This window comes from Sarcophilus harrisii, chromosome 4, assembly GCF_902635505.1.
Source record: "Sarcophilus harrisii chromosome 4, mSarHar1.11, whole genome shotgun sequence".
Classification (NCBI taxonomy): Eukaryota; Metazoa; Chordata; class Mammalia; order Dasyuromorphia; family Dasyuridae; genus Sarcophilus; species Sarcophilus harrisii.
Genome location: NC_045429.1, coordinates 362,357,735 through 362,380,575, shown reverse-complemented (window position 1 = coordinate 362,380,575; position 22,841 = coordinate 362,357,735). Strand labels below are relative to the sequence as shown.

Sequence of the window (22,841 nt, the reverse complement as noted above, 5' to 3'; positions counted from 1 at the left end):
ACTTCATTAGATGTCTGAATAATTAAAATTTTCAACACTATTATGTCATGCTGGTGTGTGAGGGCTGGGGAATATTCCTCATCTATTTCCTTTTTCTGTCTAAGTGCTTAATAATATGATACAATGAAAAAATTTTTTTGTTTCTCCCTCTTTAACCTCCATCCAAGTTCTCTCTGATTCCTGAATTCTTTAAAATTTCTTAATATCTAATTTCTTTTGAATAGTATATACACATTCATATCCAGGCCCTCTCATATCTACTGTTGTTTCTTAAAACCATGAAGCTATATAATAATAATAAAAAAAACTATTTTCACATAAACTTGACACAAAGCATCCTTGACCCTCTAGTTTCTCAGGCTATGTGCAATTTCACTGAGTAGTGGAGTGATAACAGAATAGGTCATTGAAATCAACTGGTCCTGGTTTCTGGTATTCTTTGAGTTGGGCTTTAAATAGGCAATAGAAACATAACCATAGTGAACGATGACCACACAGATGTCCGAGGCACATGTAGAAAAAGCCTTTCTGACTCTCTAATAAAGCAATTTCAAGAATGGTGAAGATGATGAGCATATAGCAGATGAAGACCAAGGCCTTGGGCACAAGGATATCATCACGCTTATTATGTATGTCAAAATCTCTTTGACATTGATATCAATGGTTTCATAAGGATGAATGTCACTGAAGTGGGACACTTCTTTATCATAAAAGGATGTCAACTTGTGTCATTGCCATAAAATCAACATTACATATGCTACATAAGCTGAGTTCATGATGACTGTATATCAGGGAATTGCAGATGGCTACATATCAATTATATCCCATTGCTGTGATCACGAAGCAGTTGTGATACCTAAGGTGACAAAGAAAAAGGTGGCTCAGCCTTACCTCATAAGATTAGACAGCATTTATAGGATAATGAACAAAAGGATACAAAGTCTCAGAAGTTTACAGCATACTCAAGAAGAAGTGTGTAGGAATGTGAAGATGATGATCATTGCTAATGATTATAATTATGATAGTATTGCTAGAAGGATTATGATGTACAGGGCAAGAAACACAACCAAGAAAGTAAGCTGATGATCTGAAGAATCCTTGAAAAATAAACTCATTCACTATTGTCTATCTTAATCTCCATGTCTGAAAGACATGAAGAAAACAGAATTGGAAAGGTTCCACCAAGCCAACAGAGTAAATTACTTTAACTAAATTTGCTTAGAATATGACATTTGGAATATATACATTTCCTATCTGTATGGAATTTCTCTCTGTAAGTGCCACTGATTAAAACATTGTTTATTTGTTTAGAGGTGGAAATAAGGGAATCATTATTACATTGCTTTATTTTCTGCAATTCTGATCATTTCTTCACCATGTAGAAAAATTAGGTAACCCAGAAGAAAAACATTTTGTTTTTAAGATGGGGAAAGATACATCTCAGTCATCTCCCACTCCCTCTATCCTATCACAAGTATTGTTAAGAGTTGCCTTCCAGAATTAGGTCAAATACATTATAAAACTTGCTAAAATACCAGTTGTATTAAGCTAAGAATTGACTTCATCACTTCTGCTTACCATATGCTAAACACAATTATTTGAATCAGGAATAGTAGTGAGGTGGGTGGAAAAATGGGAGGTGAGCACCAACTTGTAATCAAGAATTGTGTCAAATATGAGACACTAAATAATTAGTTGTGCAATCACAGGAAAGTTTCTTAACCTTGCTAAGCCTAAGTTTTTCTTTTTTTGAAAAATGTATATAGTGGAGTCAGAGTCAAGATGGGAGAATAAAGGCAAGGACTTGCCTGAGCTCACCCCCAATCCCCTCTAAATTTTTTAAAAATAATAACTAAAAAAAATTTAGAGCATTAGAGCCCACAAAAAGATGTAGTGGAACAATTTTTTATAACCAAAGACACCTTAGAAGATCATTAAGAAAGGTCTGTTGCACCAGAGTAGAAGTTCAGTACAGCCTCAGCCTCAGCCTCAGCCCCAGCAAACCAGGAGTGGACCTAAGGGACTTTGAATTAGTGATGGTACTGGCAGTTTCCAGATCTCTCAACCCAGAGATACCAAAGACAACTTGAAAGGCTAACAAAAAAATATTTGTCTCACTAGGGTGAGAAGGCTTCAGAAAACCAGCAAGCCAGGAGCAGGCCTTGGGAGTCACTGAATCAGCAGTGGCAACAGTAATGGCAGCAGTGGGCAGCAGCAACTGCAGGAGTAACAGTGATAGCTGCAGCTTCCAGTTATAGTGCACATTCAGTAAAGGGCAGGAGCTGAACTAGTCAGAAGAAGGTATTTTTACTAGAACTGAAGAAGGGCTCTGTTGCTTTAGGACACTAGAACTTAGAGCTTCAGTGAAACAGGAATCCTCTTCATAGGTCTAAGGCAGAAAAAAGTGCTTGTGGTCACTTTAACATACTTCTCCTTAGATCATAACATTTTGAAAAAACTGAAAACTTTTAGTTCCCTAGAAGGAGCTCTGAAATCAGTTGTATAAATTACCTGAAACTTGGAACATCACACTCCCACCCTGGCAAATGAGCCCTACTTTAACAGTTAAAGGCCAAGTAGTAGGCTAGAAAAAAAATGAGCAAACAACAGAAAAAGATTCTGATCATAGAAAAGTACAGTGGTGACAAGGAAGAACAAAACCCACTCAAAAGAATATAGCAGTCAAAATCCAACAGCAAAGGAAAGTCAGAAATTATATAAGCAAAATTACAAAACACTTTCCACATACATAATGTCAGATTTAAATAACTGGAAAAATATTAAGTGCTCTTGGATAGGCTGAGTGAATATACTAAAGCTGACAATACTCCCTAAACTAATCTATTTATTTAATGCTATACCAATCAGACTCCCAAGAAACTATTTTAATGACTTAGAAAAAATAACAACAAAATTCATAGGGAAGAACAAAAGGTCAAGAATTCCAAGGGAATTAATGAAAAAAAAATCAAATAAAAGTGGCCTAGATGTATCTGATCTAAAACTGTATTATAAAGCAGCAGTCACCAAAACTATTTGGTATTGGCTAAGAAATGGATTAGTTGATCAGTGGAATAGGTTAGGTTCACAAAACAAAATACTCAATAACTATAGCAATCTAATGTTTGACAAACCCAAAGATTCCAACTTTTGGGATAAGAATTCACTATTTGACAAAAAACTGCTGGGAAAACTGGAAATTAGTATGGCAGAAATTAGGCATGGACCCATACTTAACACCATATACCAACATAAGATCAAAATGAGTCCATGATTGAGGCATAAAAAACGAAATCATAAATAAATTAGAGGAACACAGGATAATTTACCTCTTAGACTTGTGGAGGAGGAGGGAATTTATGCCAAAGAAGAACTAGAGATCATTATTGATCACAAAATAGAAAATTTTGATTACATTAAATTAAAAAGCCTTTGTACAAACAAAACTAATGCAAACAAGATTAGAAGGAAAGGTTCTGATAAAGGCCTCATTTCCAAAATATATAGAGAATTAACTCTAATTTATAAGAAATCAAGCCATTCTCCAGTTGATAAATGGTCAAAGGATATGAACAGACAATTTTCAGATGATGAAATTGAAACTATTTTCACTCATATGAAAGTGTTCCAAATCACTATTGATCAGAGAAATACAAATTAAAACAACTCTGAGATACCACTACACACCTGTCAGATTGGCTAAGATGACAGGAAAAAAATAATGATGAATGTTGGAGAGGGTGTGGGAAAACTGGGACACTGATGCATTTTTGGTGAAATTGTGAATGAATCCAACCATTCTGGAGAACAATCTGGAATTATGCCCCAAAAGTTATCAAACTGCATACCCTTTGATCCAGCAGTGCTACTACTGGGCTTATATCCCAAAGAAATACTAAAGAAGGGAAAGGGTCCTGTATGAGCCAAAACAGGTGTGAGTTGAATATGAAGGGATAATGCTGAAAATAATAAAATTAAGAGGTGAGAAGGGAAATTGTATTGAGAGAAATGGAAAAAGAAGTGGAATGGTGTAATTTATCTGCTGTAAGAGGCAAGAAAAAGCTTTACTGTGGAAGGGAAGAGTGAACCTTACTCTCATCAAAGAGGCTCAAAGAGAATATAGCATACATATTCAGTACAGATATATAAATCTATCTTGTCCTATGGGAGAGTAGGAGAGAAAGGGGATACAAAAAGGAGGGAGGGTAATAGAAGAAAGGGCATATTATGGGAAGGAGTGGTCAAAAGCAAAAGACTTTTTAGGAACATTAGAGTGAAAAGGAGAGAGAAACAAACAATAATAATAAACAAGGGGGAAATACAGTTAGTAATAGTAATTGTGAAAAGAATTTTGAAGCAAGTTTCTATGATCAAGGCCTTATTTCTCAACTGTATTGGGAACTGAGTCAAATTTATAAAAAAAAAATAAGGTCCATCAATTGACAAATGATTAAAAGCTATGAATTATGCCCAAAGGGCTATAAAATTATGCATATACTTTGAACTAACAATACAATTACTAAGCATGAATTCTGAGAGATTAAAAAAAAAGAAACAAGGACCTATAAGTATAAAATATTTATAGCAACTATTTTCTTAGGGTAAAAAATTGGAAATTGAAGGGATGTCCACCAATTGGGAAATGGATGAATAAATTGTGATATGTGACTATGATTATATATTATGTAGAAATATGCCTTATTGTTCTATAATAAATGATGAGCAGGATGTTCTCAGCAAAATCTGGAAAGTTCTTCATGGACTCAAGAAAAGTAAAATGTACTGTGTAGAAAGTAACAGCAATATTGTAGGATGATTAGCTGTGAATGACTTTGTTATTTTCTGCAATAAAATGATCAAAGCCTACTCTGAAGCATTTATGATGAAAAATTCTATTTATATCCAGAGAAAGAACTGGTTGTATCTGAATACAAATTGAAGAATACTTTAAAAAAAACTTTGTTTTTCCTGAGGTTTTTTTTTTGGGGGGGGAATCTATATTTTCTTTCACAACATAACTTTTATGGAAATGTTTTGCATAACTTCATATGTGTCTTCTCAATGTAGGGGGGCAGTAAAGAGGTAGGATGAGAATCTGAAACTCAAAGTTTTAAAAACAAACATAAAACTTGTTTTACATGCATCTGGGGAAAATAAAAATATTAAATAAAAATAACTTTTTGAAAAAAAATGAATATACTAATTCAATATCCACTGTCTAGAGTTGTTGTGCATTGGCAACATTAAAGTGTTTTATAAATATGAATTATTTTTGTGTACCTAGCAATTAGCAAAAACAAATCTTGCATATCAGAACCATAAGTTACTAAGCAAATGGATTAAGGGGTAGAATGGGAGATTCACATGGAAATTAAAGCAAGGTTCTTAATGTGGCAGAGTGAAGTTATTACCTAATTAAAAAAACAAACAAACATATTTTGGGGCAGCTAGATGGCGCAGTGGATAGAGTACCAATCCTAATGTCAGGAGGACCTGAGTTCAAATGTGACTTCAGATACTTAACACTTCCTAGCTCTGTGACCCTGGGCAAGTCACTTAACTCCAATTGCCTCAGACCAAAAAAAAAATTCTTAATATAATTGGTTCACTTTGTAATCCATGTGTAGTATATCTTGTGCAATCTTGTGTGGTATACTGTATGGGACATAGTAGGTATTTATAAATGTTTATTGATTTCTTGATTAATTCTGTTATTTTATTTTATGAATTAAAAAATGTTATTCTGAGTAGTATTTAGTCTTCACCAGACTTCCAGAAGGATCCATGAGACAAAAAAGATTAAAAATTTTTTAAGGATGAATTGTTATAATGCATTTGAAAATAGTATTTGACTTCCTTCTTTGTAAGTTTTTTGAAAAACATGTCTTAATGTGATTAAATGGAAATATGTTTTACATGATTGCACATGTATAATCTATATTACATTGCTTGCCTTTTCAATTAATATTAAGAGGAAATTTTAATGAAGGAATTGTTTTTACTTGTAATTAAGGAAAAATTAAAATTAAATAATTATAAAAAAAACACATGTATTGTACAAAGTGAATGACAAATAATGAGAATCAAGGAAAGTATTAAAGTCTACAAAAAATAATTGTACCTTTTATAGAATGACAGGCAACTTTGAGAAGGCTACCAGAGGAAATGGGGACCAATTGCAATAAAATGGTCATTTGGGTAAAAAGTATTATAAATGGAGTCTAAGGAGCCTGGCCTCAAATACTAAATATTCTACTTGCTCATTAAATGGTCATAGGTTGCTTAACCACACTGGATATTAGGTTTTTAAAAACGTATAAAATGAGAACTCTGAACTAAAGGTTCTTTAAGGTCCTTTTTAGTTTAAAATCTTGTGATTCTATGAGCCATGGGAAGTAAGAAAATATGTCTAATAAGATGGTACTGAGAATGGGATTTGGATTTTTGAGGCCATGGTTTAAAATATAAGAATTATATGCTCCTGGCTAAGAACAGATTGCCTGAAAAGAATATTTGCCTAGTTTCTTAATGCAATCAAAAGGGCTTTAAACTGGAAAAAATGAGGCAGAGACAAAAATACTTGCATATTTATACACATATATCTATGTACATATATGTACACATAGTATATATATATATATATATATATATATATATATATATATATAATGTATTTTTCTTCCCCAATTTGTTTTAGTTTATAGTTCTTTTTATTACATTTATAAAAAACTAGGCAAATATATTTTCATCAGGCAATCTGTTTCTGGCCAGCAGTCATTCTTTATTCTTACATTTTAAGCCATGTTCCCAAAATAATCTCAACTCCTATTCTCTTTCCATCATTGTATAAATATCTTTTTGACTGAGAGTAACCAACAGTCATTACCCAGTCAGTGACTTAGGGGAATGTCTACCACAAACATATGAAGACTTCCCCTGTAAAAATGGGAAGAGGTGAACAATTTGCTCTAATTGCCATGAGGGTGGCTGAAGCAGATGCTGTTGAGCACTAAGAGCTTGATTAGTCATTGAAGACACTATGGTCATCCACTGCATCCCAGGACATTGCCAATCATTCTGACTTTTGTCTTGCCCTTGGATTTTGATGACTCTGGAAAAGAGAATGAGGCTGATGAATTTGTGCAATTCTGACTCACTTAAATATAATTCATAAGCAAGTCAAGCTCATGACTTCTTTGGTCCTCTTTGAGAAAGGATAAACAACAACATTCTGACATTTATATTGATGGACACATATGTGTGTATGTATGCTTATACACATATATACATATATAGACATATACAGATACCAATGCCCATATGTATAGAAATTTACATGCAATAAACATGGATGTTTATATGCACATGTATTTTTTTCTTACCAAGACAGATAACATAAATAAGTTCACAAGGGACAAAATCAAAGAATATATTAAATTCATGGTCCCAAATGTCTATATATAGATGTCCAATGATTAGGCAAAAAGCAAGATAAACCAAAATTCGTAAGGTTAAATTTGATCTCAAAAATATCTTGAGCCTTACTGAAATGAAATTAATGACTAGCCTGGTTGTTGTTCAGTTGTTTCAGTCACTTTCTGGATATTTATGACCATTTGTGGGGTTTTCTTAGCAAAGATATGAAAGTAATTTGCTGTTTCTTTCTCCAGCTCATTTTATACTTGAGGAAATGAAACATACAGGATTAAATTGCCCAAGTATCTGAGGCAGGATTTGAACTCATGCCTTTTCACTCCAGGCCTGGTGCTCTATCCACCTAGCTGCTGCATAACTCTGGTTGGGTTGGTGTTATTCTAAAGTAATATAAGAGTTTTTTTTTTTTTTTTAAAGGAACAGGGTATAGCCAAGATGGCCAAGTGAAGCCAGGAAGCTGCTTGAGTGAGCTCTCCCAGTTTCCCTCAAAAATCACATGAAACCAAGATTCTGAATAGAGTCTGATGGAATGAAACCATTCTCCAGCTCAAGAGAGACTGGAAAAACTTTAAGAAAGGTCAGTTGCACTGGAGTAAAAAGGGTGTTCATTCCAGCTCAGATAGATTCTGGGAAAATGAGAAAGTGTTAATCACAGCAAATAAGACCCTTAGTCCTGAGGCAGAGAGCTAAATCTCTGGGCAATCAGGCTGTTTCCTGAAGAGAGTAGACAAAGCAATCCCCTGCAAACACAAGGGGCCCCTATGCTTAAAGCCATTTTTGAAACTATTGAACTAATTAATAAAATTAAGATTTATGAAAAAAACCAACAAAATAGATAAACCTTTAGTTAATTTGTTTAGAAAAATGAAAGAAAAAACCAAATTACCTGCATCAAAAATGAAGAATGAACTTACCACCAATGACAAAGAAAAACAATAATTAGGAGCTATTTTGCTCAACTGTATGGTAGCACATCTCACAATCTAACTGAAGTGGATATATATTTACAAAAATACAAATTTCCCAAATTACAGAAGAGGAAAAAATTAATAGTCTTATTTTAGAAAAAAAATTGAATAAGACAAAAATCTAAGAAAAAAATCTTTTGGGTCAGATGGATTCACAAGTGAATTCTACCAAACATTTAAAGAACAATTCTAATGTTATATAAACTATTTGGAAAAATAGGTAAAGAAGGAGTCCTGCCTCATTCCTTCTATGATACAAATATGGTACTGTTACCTAATCCAGGAAAACTCAAAACAGTGAAAGAAAATTACAAACCTATATCTTTGATGAATATTGATGCAAATATTTTAAATAAAATATTAGCAAAGAGATTACAGTCACTTATTAGCAGGATAATACACTGTGACCAAGTGGGATTTATTCCAGGAATGCAGGACTAAGTTCATATTTCAATCAACCATATCAATAACAAAGCCAACAGAAATCACATGATAATTGATGTAGAAAAAGTTTTTGGCAAAATGTAGCAATCATTCCTATTAAAAATACTAGAGAGCCTAGGGATAAAGGAAGTTTTCCTTAAAATAATAAGCAGTATCTATCTAAAACCAACAACAAGCATTGTTCATAATGGAGAGAAATGCATGCATTCCCATTACGATCAGGGGTGAAACAAAGATGCCTGTTATCACCACTATTATTCAATTTTGTACTAGAAATGTTGACTTTAGCAATAAAAAAAAAGAAATTGAAGGAATTAGAATAGGCAATGAAGAAATAAAACTATCACTCTTTGCAGGTGAAATGACGATATATTTAAAAATGCTATAATGTCATCCAAAAACCTACTGGAAACAATTTACAGCTTTAGCAAAGTTGCAGCATATATAATAAACGACATAAACAACAGTATTTTGGTATATTACTGACAAAGCCCATCAGCAAGAAATAGAAAGAGGAATTTCATTTAAAACTGCTGTAATCAAAATAATATACTTGAAGGTCTACTTGCCAAGACAAATACACATATGAACACAATTACAAAACACTTTTCACACACATAAAGTTAGATATAAACAATTAGAAAATTATCAATTGCTCATGGATTGACTGAGGATAATAAAAATGACAATTCTACCTAAATTGGTCTACTTGTTAAATGCCATACCAATCAAACTGTTAAACAACTATTTTATAGAAGAAGAAAAATAATAGCAAAATTTATGTGGATGAACAAAAGGTCAAGAATAGCAAGGGAATTAACCAAAAAAAAAATACAAATATGGTGGCTTAGCAATATCAAACCTAAATCTATATTATAAAATAGCAGTCATCAAAATCATTGTACTGGATAAGAAATAGAGTGGTGGATTAGTCAAATAGATTAGATATACATGACCCAAAAATCAAGGTCCATAGTAACCTCATATTTGATAAACACACAAAACTCTAGATTTTGGGATAAGAACTTACTATATGAGAAAAATTGCCTAGAAAACTGGAAAATAATGTCAGAAACATGGTATAGCCTACATCTTACACCCCACACCAAAATAAGGTCAAAATGGGTAAATGATTTATGCATAAACAAATTAGGAGAACAATTATGTATCAAATTTTTGGAAAAGGGAGGTATTTATGACCAAAGAAGAACTAAAGAGCATTCTGAAAGGCAAAACGGACAACTTTGATTACATTAAATTAAAAAGGCTTTGCACAAACTAAAACAACAGAAACAAGATTGAAAGGGAAATGCCAACCTGAGAAAAAAATCTTTATAACTAGTGTTTCTGATAAAGGTCTCATTTTAAAAATATATATAAAAACAGTGTTAAGTTTATAAGAATACACAACTCATTCCCCAACTGATAAAATAGTCAAAAGATATGAGTTAGACAATTTTCAGAGGATGAAATTAGAGCCATTTATAGGTATAGAAAAATGATCTAAATTACTATTTATTAGAGAAATGCAAATTAAAACAATTCTGAGGTACTATGTCACACTTCTCAGATTGGCTAAGATGACTGGCAATGATAACAAGAAAAGTTAGAGGGTTTGTCGGGAAACTGGGACACTCATGCATTGTTGGTGGAGTTGTGAAATGATTTAACTATTCTGTAGAGCAATTTGTAACTATGCCCAAAGAGCTATCAAACTCTGCATACTCTGGTGCCATTACAGGGTCTATATCCCAAGGAAATGGGATAGACCTTGGGATATAGACCCTGTAATAAAGGAGGGAAAAGATCTTATATTTGCAAAAATGTTTGTAGCAGTTCTTTTTGTGATTGCAAATAACTGGAAATGAGTAGATGCCCATCAAATGGGAAATGTCTGAATAAGTTGTGGCATATGAAGGTAATGGAATCTCATAAAAATAAGGAACAAATTGATTTCAGAATGTTCTGGAAAGATTTACATGAACTGATGCTGAGTGAAACAATCAGAAACAGGAATACATTGTACACAGCAACAGCAAGAATGTGTGATGATCAACTATAAAAGTTTTGGTTCCTCTAAGTGATTCAGTGATCCAAAATAATCTCAATAGACTTTGGACAGAAAATGCCATTTTTATCCAGAAAAAGAACTAAGGAAACCAAATGTAAATCAACACATTCTATGTTCATTTCTTTTAAAAATCTCTCTCATGGTTTTTCTCTTTTGCTCTATTTTTCTCTCCCAACACGATTCATAAAGCAATGTGCATTGAAATAAATAAATTTAATAGAACAATATATAGTACACAGACATGTCATATGAAGTAATCCAGGAACTTGAGTTACCGGAGTTGTGAAACATGGTGGATATTATTTAGTTAAAGATGAATGGAGTGACAATCATAAGCAACACTGCAATTAACCACAGATTGATTACCAGGACAGAAAGAGGTCATAGATGAGAATTTTTTTAAACATAGACCAAGCCTGGCATACAATAGTGGGGGATTTAAATGATCAAAAAATCTACTAAAGTTCTCTTCTGGACAAAAGCAGAATAGCTAATAACTTAGGAAAAAATCTAACCTTACTAATAATTGTAAGCTTCAAAAGATGGGAGAATTAGTAAAGGAAAATTCTATTCTGGGGCATTTTCACTAACATCTCTGATAAAAAGTAAAACAATTAGAGCTAAGCATAGTTGTATAGGCACTCTAGATTTTGGGAGCAGACTTCCAAGGGTTCAGCAGATGGATGGGTAGGATCCTATGGGCCCAAATTGAGAAGATATGCAAAATATCAAGAATTAAATTCTGGACATAAGAGAACATAATTCTGATGAAAAAAAGAAAAATGATAGTTTTTGAAGTGATTCTGAAGTGAAGTGACTCACCACCCAATTTAAGATTTATTTAAAGATTTGTGAAGATGATAAAAAAGGAAAATCAATAGAGAAGTAACATAAAAAACCCTGCAATTTTTTTGTAATAGTACCTGTATCTATACCCCAAAGATATATAAAAGGAAAAAGATTAGATATACAAAAATATTTATAATAACTTTTTGGTAATTTTATAAAGCAATGGGAAATAAGAAGATAGTTGAATTGGTTGAATCAATGATAATATAAGCATGTAATAAAATATTATTGTACTGTAAGAAAGGATGGAAGATATTTCACAGAAACCTAAGGAGATTTATATGAGTTGATACAGAACAGAGTGAGCAGAACCAGGGGACTAATAAGGAATTGATACCCATTTTAGATCACAAGACTCAGATAAAATGTATCCTAATCTGTCATTATCTATCCCCTTCCTACCTTTCCCTTCTTCTTGTGTTTTGTTTTCCTTTATATAACTTTAAAATTTAGGGACACCTATATCCTTGTTGTTCTTCACATGAAATCCTCCATTTCCCAACTCCAAGCATTTTCACAGGCTATCTTCATGCCTGAAATACTCCTCTTGATTTTTGTTTCTTGGCTTTTCTGGCTTCTTTAAGAGTTAGCTAAAACACCACCTTCTGCAAGAAGCTTTTCCCAGTCCTCCTTAATGTTAATGCCTTTCCTGTGAGATTATCTCCAATTATCCAATTTCTTGTTTATACATAGCTTACATCTTTTCTCTCCCATTAGACTAAATGTTCCTTCTGCAGAAGGACTGATTTTTAAATTAAATTCAATTAAAATTTTGGCTTTTTTGTGTCTCTAGTTCTTATTATATTGCATGAAATACTTAATACTTAGTAAAGATACTTAATATATGCTTGTGGACTTGATTAAGATAGTGAAAAAACTAATGAATATAATTTAACAGCCACTATCAGTGACATAAACGCTATCGAGAATGGGAAAGTTATTTCAGGATTAAAAAGAGTAAATTTTTAAAAAGAAGAGAGTAGTCTGAAAAATATTTCCCAATGAGCTGGACTTTTGTTTATGACAATATTCTTGTCCTGCTTATAAAAGTTATGTTAGTACATCACAAATGGCCAGGGTGGTTTCATCAAGAACAAGTCAGAGCAGACTAACCTCATTTTCTTTTTTTGGCAACCTTAGTAAAATGTTTGATCATACAAATATTAATGATTTGGGTTAATTAGATTTTAGTAAAAGGATTATCTGTCAGTTTTTCTCATATTATTCTTGTGGAAAAGACAGAGGTATGTGGGTTAGAGTAAAAGACTATAAAAGTAGTTATTAAAAGTTCAATATTAACTTATAATGAAGTCTTCAGGAGAATTCCTAAGAGATTTATTCTTGATCATAGAGCATTCAAATTTGTGTTGTGAAAATTAGATTTTTGAATATTGATCAGAGAATAGTATTTTAACCTTTTTATTGTTGTTTGCTTATTTTTTCTTATTTTTTTTCTCTTTTGATCTGATTTTTCTTAGACAGGATGATGGACATAAAAATATGCTTAGAAGGATTGCACATGTTTAACTTATGTCAGGTTGTTTGCTGTCTTGGGAGGGATAAAAATTTGGAACACAAGGTTTTGCAAAGGTGAATGTTGAAAACTATCTTTGCATGTATTGGAAAAATAAAATACTATAAAGAAGAAAATTAGATCTTTCAGAAAGTTCATCATGTATTCAATTTTTGAATATAGAGGAGTTTGGCATATATATTTATATATACGAAACAAGAATGGTGACTCTTTTACTTCAGAAAAGAAAAAAAATTGATCTTTTCTAAATTGAACTTAATTTTTGATCTATCTGTAAGAAGAGTATCTGTTAAGCAAACTGATAGAATCAACTAAAATTATAGGGGAAACAACAAAAATGATTGTAAAACTTGTAAAAAAAATGCAGTTCTTGAGGACTTGGAAAGTACTCATAAACATATAAATACCAGGTCTACTAGTTATAATTCATTTGTTAGCTTACTTGTCAAAACTTTGCCATAATTATTTAGTTTAAATTGTAATTGTTTTGATGATATATTAATATTATTATATCATAATTATATAATGTTTATGTGAAATGTCATATATACTATAAAAATCATACAGTGTGCATAAATACATATATACATATACACAAATACACACATATACACACACACACACATATGTATACACACATATAGCTAAGCAGCCCAGGGAATGAAGAGTCAGCCCTGGAGGCAGAAAAATGTGAATTCAAGGAAAGTCACTTAACTCTGTTTCCTTCAGTTTCCTCATCTGTAAAATGAACTGGAAAAGGAAATGGCAAACTATTTGATATTTTTTACCAAAGAAACCCCAAATGGAGTTACAAAAAATTGGACACAACTGAAATAATTCAATAACAAGTTTTATAGTACTTTTAATTATATTTGAAAGTAGCAGAATTGCACATAATTTTAAACTTTTTAAATGTTCATATATTCTTTTTCAAACAAATTTTTATTCTGTAGTCAGATAAATGGTAAGATTCATATTGACTTCCATTACTCTTTCACTTCCTGTTAATGTTTCAATCAACATTCTCCAAACAAATTAACTTAGCCAGAAGCTAAGATTTTATAAATAAACAAAAGCTATCTTTCCATTCCTTTTTTTCCTGGACAGATAATTATAGTCCTTAATTTAGGGATAAGTCCCCAAAATTTAGAAACTTAAACATCAGTTATAGAATTTATTCTAGCATTTGATAGCATAACTGCTGAGACTTAGATCTTAAATTCTAATATTTGTTAACTATTTTTGTGGTGCCTTTTGGTTCAAGGAAAAGCAAGGCTCTGTTTTATCAGGCTGTGGATCTTGTCACGTCACACAGAAAGTTCTTCCAGGAAGATAAGTAAATTAATTTTTATACTGTGTATATAAGTAAGTTACAACAATCCCAATTTTTAGCAACTTCATTTGGAAAGTTGAGTTGGTTTGAGAGAAGGGAAAGATTCTGATAGCCAAACAAACAAACAAATATTTAGGAAGTAACAAAAAGAATTATCTTATGTAATATATACATATTATGTATTATGTACTATTATGAGTTATATTAGTTTGATATGCATGTACTTATTAATGTTTAACAATATATTATATTAATGTATTTAGTAATATATGCTTAATATATATATAATTATATGATAGAGGACTATAAATGTATGCTCTATATACATAAATATATATTAATATATTAATATATATATATACATGAGTTTATATTTTTGCTTGAGTAAAATTAAAAATTTGCAAAAAATTTGTAAAAAATTTGTAAAAAATTTAATACTGGGATAGTATACAAATTGAATTTTGCGATAAAAATAAATAAAAATTTTTAATGCAGGAAGTAGTTTAAGTAGAATATTGGCTTTGGGCGTTGATGGAGGGGCTTAATGCCTTCTTCCTGATTGGTCCTAGGAAGGGGTTTACCTTCATAGCTGACTTACAAGGCCAGTATTTTGGTTAAATTACTTGGACTCTTCATTTAGGTTTTAGTATATAGTTTTCGAATAGTCCTGCAAGAGGTATTAGGACAAGAATCAGTAAAAAGTAGAGCATAGAGGCTAATTGGCCAATAATAATGAATGGCTGCTCCACAGGTTGGCCGTAGATTCAGGTAAGTGTGATTAGATTGGCGGTAAGGATTCAGAATAGGGTTTGGGAGATTGGGAGGAATATCATGCTTCCTTGGATAGCAATATGGAGTAGGGGAATGATTAGGAGGATTAGGCTGGATGCTAGTAAAGCGAGAACTCCTCCTAGTTTGTTAGGAATGGAGGGTAGAATAGCATATGCAAATAGGAAGTATCATTCTGGTTTGATATGGGGTGGTGTGTTTAGAGGGTTGGCAGGTGAAAAGTTATCTGGGTCTCCTAACAAGTCTGGTGAAAAAAGGGCTGGAAGGAGGAGCACGAGAAGAAGGAGTATGAGGCCTAGGGCGTCTTTAATAGTATAGTAGATATAAAGATTGATAATTTAAGCAAAATGATTATGTTACTATTGGAACTGAAATTGTTTGATCTGGAAAAAAAACTTAGATTCAAGCACCCATCTTTAAGATTATTTGAAGGGTTTTCATATAAACAATCAATTAGACTTATTTTACCTACTGCCAAAAGAAAAGAGTTAATATTTGAACCTTTCACATCACCGAAGTGGATTATTAAGAAGGTGAATATGTCTTTTCGGTGGCTAAAGTATTATGTCCTGCGTTGTTTTGTTCTTATTCAACATTATTATTAGCCTGTTGGGTATTTTTAATTAGATATCTACGATATCCCAAATTTGGTGTGTGCAAGACAAATGTGCAGCATGGCATGGATGGGATGCTGGACTTGGAGTCAGGAAGAACTGGATTCAAATCTCACCTCAGATACTTACTAGCCATGTGATCTCTATTTACATAGCTATTTAATCTCTTGGCTTTAGTTTTTCATCTGTAAAATAAAGATGTGGACTTTCTGTCTGAATTTAAATCTATGTTCTTATTTATTTCTATGTTCTCATATATTTATATGACTTAGACAAAGGCATAGATAGCAAGACTTTATCAAATTTTCAAATGATTTAAAGTTGGGTAGTTACCACCCTAGATGATGGAATGAGAATCCAGAAATGTTTCTGACAGGCTAGAAGATAGGGATGGATGTAAGAGGATGAAATATAATAGAAATAAACATAAAGGTTTTCATTTGGTTTCAGAAATGATTCTAAGATTCCTCTGACTATAGGACTTTTTAGTAGGAAGTATGTGTTGGGAGACACAAAGAGAGGGGAAAAACAAAAGATTTCTACATGAAAAATAGGACTTTTAAATGCTTCACAATAATATCTACCTAGAAGAGAAAATCCTCATTGTATTTCTTCTCCCAAAACATCCCTTGCATTTCTCTGGTTAGCACTGCAACATATTCTGACAGTGAGGCTTAAAGGAGATAAAGGTGTTGAGATGTGGAATTTGGACCATATATTTGTAGAAACATTGAGAAATGAAGTGACTGAGATCCTGTGGGACAAAAAGGAAATAGACTCATTCATGGAATCATAGAAATTACTAAGGTTGGAAAAGACTTCTTAGAGATCATATAGTCCTAGTCTCTTCTTTTAAAGATGGTGAAACTAAAGCATCTAGGTAGTATAATGGTTAAAGAGCTAGACTTGGTGCCAGAAAGATTTTACTTTTAATTCTACACCAGAGTAATCCTTAGACTCTTCTCCAAGGGATTTGTTGGTCTAAACTAATTATCACATCCCTTGACTCACATATTCATGGAGAGGAAATGGGGATTAAAGAAAGAGCCAAGGACAACTTTATTCTCTACAACCTAGAACATTGATTAACCTTTATAAATTAGGAGGTATCACACAAGTCACCCAATAAATCAACAGTCATAGAAGAGGAATGTAGTTGTATGCAGGAGGCAAGTTACACTTTAGCCAACAATGTCTAGGAACCTCCTTATTTTCCTATAGATTCCATTGATACTGGAATCTGGGGCTAAGACAATTGCTTAAGTTTGCTATTCCCTTGTGACCCAAGGAGAGCTCTGTTGATAAGTATTGACAGATATTACCCAAGTGCCCTTAGAATTAGAGGAAGATCCAGGAAAAATGAAGAGAAATCCCTTTCTAGAAGAGAAATGTTATTTAATGCGCAACTCCTCTGTAGCAGAATAATGGAATTGTCAGGAGAGACCTGAATTTGAAGTTAGCTTCTGACCCAGTTAGTCCATAGGCAAATCCCTTACCCTTCTGATCTTGTTTCTTCTCATAAAATGGGAAAAATAATACTTGTGATACATACTTCAGAGAATTGATATTTGAATTGAATGAGACAATATATTTAAAGAACTATTTAAATGTCAGTTATTATTAAGGTAAAGGGGTCTTTTCCTACAGTGTTTGCTTATGATGTCTGGAGTAAAGATAAAATTCTGCAAACTTTAAAATACTGTATAAATGTGAACTATTTTTTATATGTAATCTGTCTAGCCCTTCAACACCTTGGAATATTCATTCTTTTCTCTTCTGCTTATACAAATCTTTTCCATCCTGGATGTTCAGTTAAAGTCCCATGTTTTCAGGCTGACCCAGATGCTTACTTTTCCTGGTATTCTCTGTTATACATCCCCAGGCACACTACAACAAAGGAAGAGTGAGTGTCTGAAAACCAATCCAAACCCAAAAACCTCACTCTTCTCCCCACTTTTACTTAGGAGGAGAAGGTAAGCATGGCTAAGGACCTACACTCCAAAGCCTTGAGACAACAACAGTCCTTGGAACCTTTAAATATTACAACTCAGCTGCCATTCACTATTATCCCCATATCTTTTCCTCCATTTATTTTTCTCCCTATTCCTATGTTAATCAATGTTGAAAACATGAAAATGAATCATTCCTCAATTTTGCTTCTACCTTCTTATTCCACCCCAACTTATCCTATTCATTACCTACTGTAACCTTGCCCATCTCTTTTACTATGCCCTATGGTATTCCTATTCCACAATTTAAAAAATTCCTTTATCCTACATCTCATTGTCTCATAAACTTCATGCTCTCATCTTTGTGCCCTCACTGAGATCTTGCTTCCTTCATATAGCACTTAATCTCTGTTTATCTTTTCTATGATAGGCTGTGCTTTAATTCACAATTGCAATGCATTGGTTCTGATAGGGAAGATGAAATTTTTGTTGCTTCCCACTTCCACTTCCAATTTCTCCCTTTATCACTGTTATTCAATATAAATTTTCAATCTTTTCCAGATCATGGTAATTGTTGTATGCTGTCCTCCAGGCCATTATCTCTCTTTTGTTAAGGAGTTCAGCACTTGACTTATGATCTTTCCTTCTCAAGTTTCAGGGAACTTTAATAAATTCCATTGGTTTTCTACTGACTTGAGGATAAAATGAAAACTCTATTTAGTTTTTAAAGTCCTCCACAGCCTTGTCCCAATCTATTACTCTATATTATATATGACTTGCATCTTTATGTAGATAATTCTCAGATTTTCCTATCCTATTTTCAGTTTCTCTGCTGACCTTCAACTTCACATCTATAACTGCCTTTCAGACATCAGAACTGGATATTTAGTATACATCTCAAACTCAATATGTCCAAACCAGAACTTATTATCTTTCCCTTTAAAGCCCACTTTCCCCTTACTTTTCCTATTATCATAAACATCACTCTCCCAGCTCCTTGGGATACCAAACTAAGAGCCATCCTGGATTCCTATTTGCCACCCCCCACAACTAATCTGTTATCGAGGTCTAACAGTTTTGTTTTTGCATTATCTCTTTAACATGCTCCCCCCTCTCTTTCCTGGTAGTGGTACCATTAATATAGACCTTCATTATATTGTGTCTAGGTCACTTTAATAGCCTCCTGATAAGTCTGCCCACCTCAAGTCTCTCCCTACTCCAATCAATCTTCCATTCATCCACTAAAGTGATTTTCTGAAAGTGTGAGTCTGATCATGTAACTTTTACTATTTGACAAATTCTAGTGACTTCCTATTGTCTCAGGATCAAATACTTTTTGGCATTTCAAATACCTTCATAAACTTAATCCCTTACTATTTTTCCAATTCTTTCGAATCATAATCCCAGAGGTATATTTTTGATCCAATGACACAAGACATGAGCAAGACATATTATCTCTCAGCTCTTGACATTTTTTGGCTGTTCCCCATTCCTGAAAATGCTCTCCCTACTTTAGAACTACTGAGTTCCCTAGCATCTCAACTAAAATCTTGCCTTCTATAGAATGCTTTCTCTAATCCCTCAAAATTTTAATGTTTTCTTTCTATTAATTATTTCCTATTTGTCCTGGATATAGATCTATGGTTTTTATCTTTTTTTGTATACACAGTGCTTATCACAGTTAATGGCATAATGTAAATACTTAATAAGTGCTTACTGATTAATTGATTGCTCACATTCTCCAATTTAGTTAATCTGATCAATCTCTCTTTCTCAAAGGTAATATTGTTTGTCTATGCCTTTGCAATATCTATACTCTAAGGCTGAAAAATACTCGAGCTATGCTTCAGAGAATTCCTGTCTTCCTTAAAGAATAGCTCAAGAATATTTTTGTTGTTGTACTTCATTATGTTTTCTTTCTTTCTTTTTTTTTTTTTGCATATTTCCACAATTTTCTTGCTGCACAAAAAAAAAAACAAAAAACAAAACAGAACAAAAAGGAAAAAAATAAGGAAAAAAACCCAAAATGCATGCAAATAACAAAAAAAGCAAAAATATAAGTTTGTGATTCACACTCAGTCTCTACAATTCTCTCTCTTGGTACAGATGGCTATCTCCATCACAAGACCATTGGAATTGGCCAGAATTACATTGCTATTGAAAAAGCCATGTCCATCAGAATTGATCACCATGAAACTACCTTGTTGCTGTGTACAATGTTCTCTTGATTCTATTCATTTTAATTAGCTTAAGTTCATGTAACTTTCTACAGGTCTTTCTGAAATCATCTTGCTGATCATTTCTTATAGAACAATAATATTCCATAATATTCATATACCATGACTTATTATGTTATTCTCCAACTGATGGGCATCCACTCAGTTTCCAATTCTTTGCCACTTCAAAAGGGGCTCCTATAAAGATTTTAGCACATGTGGGTCCTTTTCCCTTTTTTATGGTCTCTTTGGGATACAGGGCCCAGTAGAGATACTGATGTATCAAGGGATATGGACACTTTGATATCTCTTTGGACACAGTTCCATATTGTTCTCCATAATGGTTGAATCAGTTCACAACTCCACTAACAAAGTATCAGTGTCCCAGTTTTTCCACATCCCCTCTAACATGTATCATTATCTTTTCCTGTCATCTCAGCTAATCTGTGAGGTATGTAGTGGTACCTCAGAATTGTCTTAATTAGCATTTCTCTGATCAATAGTGTCTTTCATTTTCAAAGAGGACCAATGAAATCACAGGTGATATCTTAACATATGTGTAAATTGGATTTAAATAATACAGAGTTGTGAGTCTCTCACACTCTCCTTCTGATCATCAAAATCCCATGGCAGAAGTCAAGACAATTATAAATGGTCTGGGATTCAGGGAATGACCTTGGCATTTAAGATGATTGACCAAGCTCCATAATGTCTTCATGACTGTTGGAACACATTTTTCTCATCCATCCATTCCACTAGATGAAATCTTCATATGGTTGGGGTAGTCATCCCCTCTCACTTCATTGATGGGATTGAGGCTTTTTGATTTCCCTCAGGTTTCCTGAGGTGTGGCCATTGTGCATACTACAATTTCTTGGAGTCATGGGTAAAATTCAACCAATATTCACTTATAGTTCTAAACTCAATCATAACCTTCTACGAAACTTTTCCTGATCTCCCCAACTGCCAGTGCTCCCTTTCATTTCTTATTTCTTTGATTTCTTTAGTATTTTATTTTTCCAAATATAGATAAAAATAGTTTTTAACATTCATTTTTGTAAGATTTTGTGTTACAAATTTTTCTCCCTTCTTTTTCTCCTCTCTAAGACAGTAAGCAATTTGATACATGTTAACAATGTACAAACTTCTTAAACATATTTCCATATTTGCCATGTTGTACAATAAAATCAGACTAGTATATAAAAAATAAAGAAAATAAAGAAAACACAAAGAGAATGAAAATACAATGCTTCAATTCACACTCATTCTTCATTGTTTTCTCTCTGCAGTTGATACTTTTTATACCAAGTCTATTGGATTTATCTTGAATCAGTGACCCATTTCTAAGACTACTTTACATTTAACTTTGTATTTATTCTCTTTATATTTATTTTATAGGTAATTATAAGTGTTATTATGTTCCCTGTTAGAATGTAAGTTCTTTATGATTGAGAAATATTTCATTCCTTGTATATGTATTTCAAGTGTCTAGCACATAGCAAGTTCTTAATAAATGCTTTTTGATTAATATGAAGTTGGTCTCAAAGTTTTTACATAATTTTTGAATCCTACTAAACTTGTGAAAATTCAAAAAGATATTAATAAAATTACCATAGTCAATGTAAGGTTTACATGGTTTTCTAAATTGTAAATACTTAATGTAAGTCCAAGATACCAAACCAAATAATTTAAATGAATATTTATAACATCAGAATGAATACAAACAAATTACTGCTTTAAAAAAGAATTAATCACCAAGGAGAAAAAAAAAGTTATGCTAGTCCTAGAGCATTGACTTTTTTTTTTTAATCAGTTCTTCATTGCCAACTTGGCATTTATGTTCCAGATTCAATTCCTTAATTGGTCTATAATTTGCTTCAGCTATTGATTTTTCCATTTTAATTTTTTAAACTTACTTCTGCTATTTCTCACTTCATTAGGAAAAAAAAACTTGGCAAGAAACATCTCAATCATCATTCTTTAAATCATCTTCCAGATAAGGAAAGGGATCAAGTATTAGAATGAGGTTCAGCTCTGCACAGATTTCACTGTAGTTATCATAGACTAATCTGAATTTCTCTAATAGGATGGAGATTAGATGAAGATGATTTTAAGGTTTTGAATCTTCTGTAGAGTGTTTCCAAGTAATCAAATGATCCCCTTCAATAGTTGCAGGTGCCTCAATGACTGGAACATCTCTTTCAAAAGGTTTCTTTGCCAACACAGAGATGAATATAAGTTCAGCCTGAGATAGGAATCTTAGGATAGCTGTGGTGAAGGATTGAGTGGACATCTGCATCCCTACGTGGAAATTTTCATTTATACACTGGGAAACAGCCTCTATCTTAGATCCAGGGGTACTAACATGCTGGGATTGAAGGCTTAGGTCTAGGCATTAAATAGTTTCCCTGGTTTAGCACTGGCACATTCACTCAAGCTCAATGTCATGTACTGAATGTAGATTAGGAAATTGATTTGGTTTCTTGTGTCCACATCTGTTCAATCCCTGATTTTTTACTGTTTTTTTTTTTGATCCAGCTAGTGAATGTCTATCTTTCCATTTTGTGTGACCCCCCCATAACATTTAATAAGACCCAAGGTTCATAGGTGTAGAATAGGTGAGTCCCTTAAATATATTAT

At 32.8% G+C, this 22,841-nt stretch overlaps 1 pseudogene; it reads right to left on the bottom strand.

Annotated features, from left to right (window-relative positions):
* Positions 1–347: 347 nt before the first annotated feature.
* LOC116423638 lies at positions 348–22,500 on the bottom strand (annotated as a pseudogene).
* Positions 22,501–22,841: the final 341 nt, after the last annotated feature.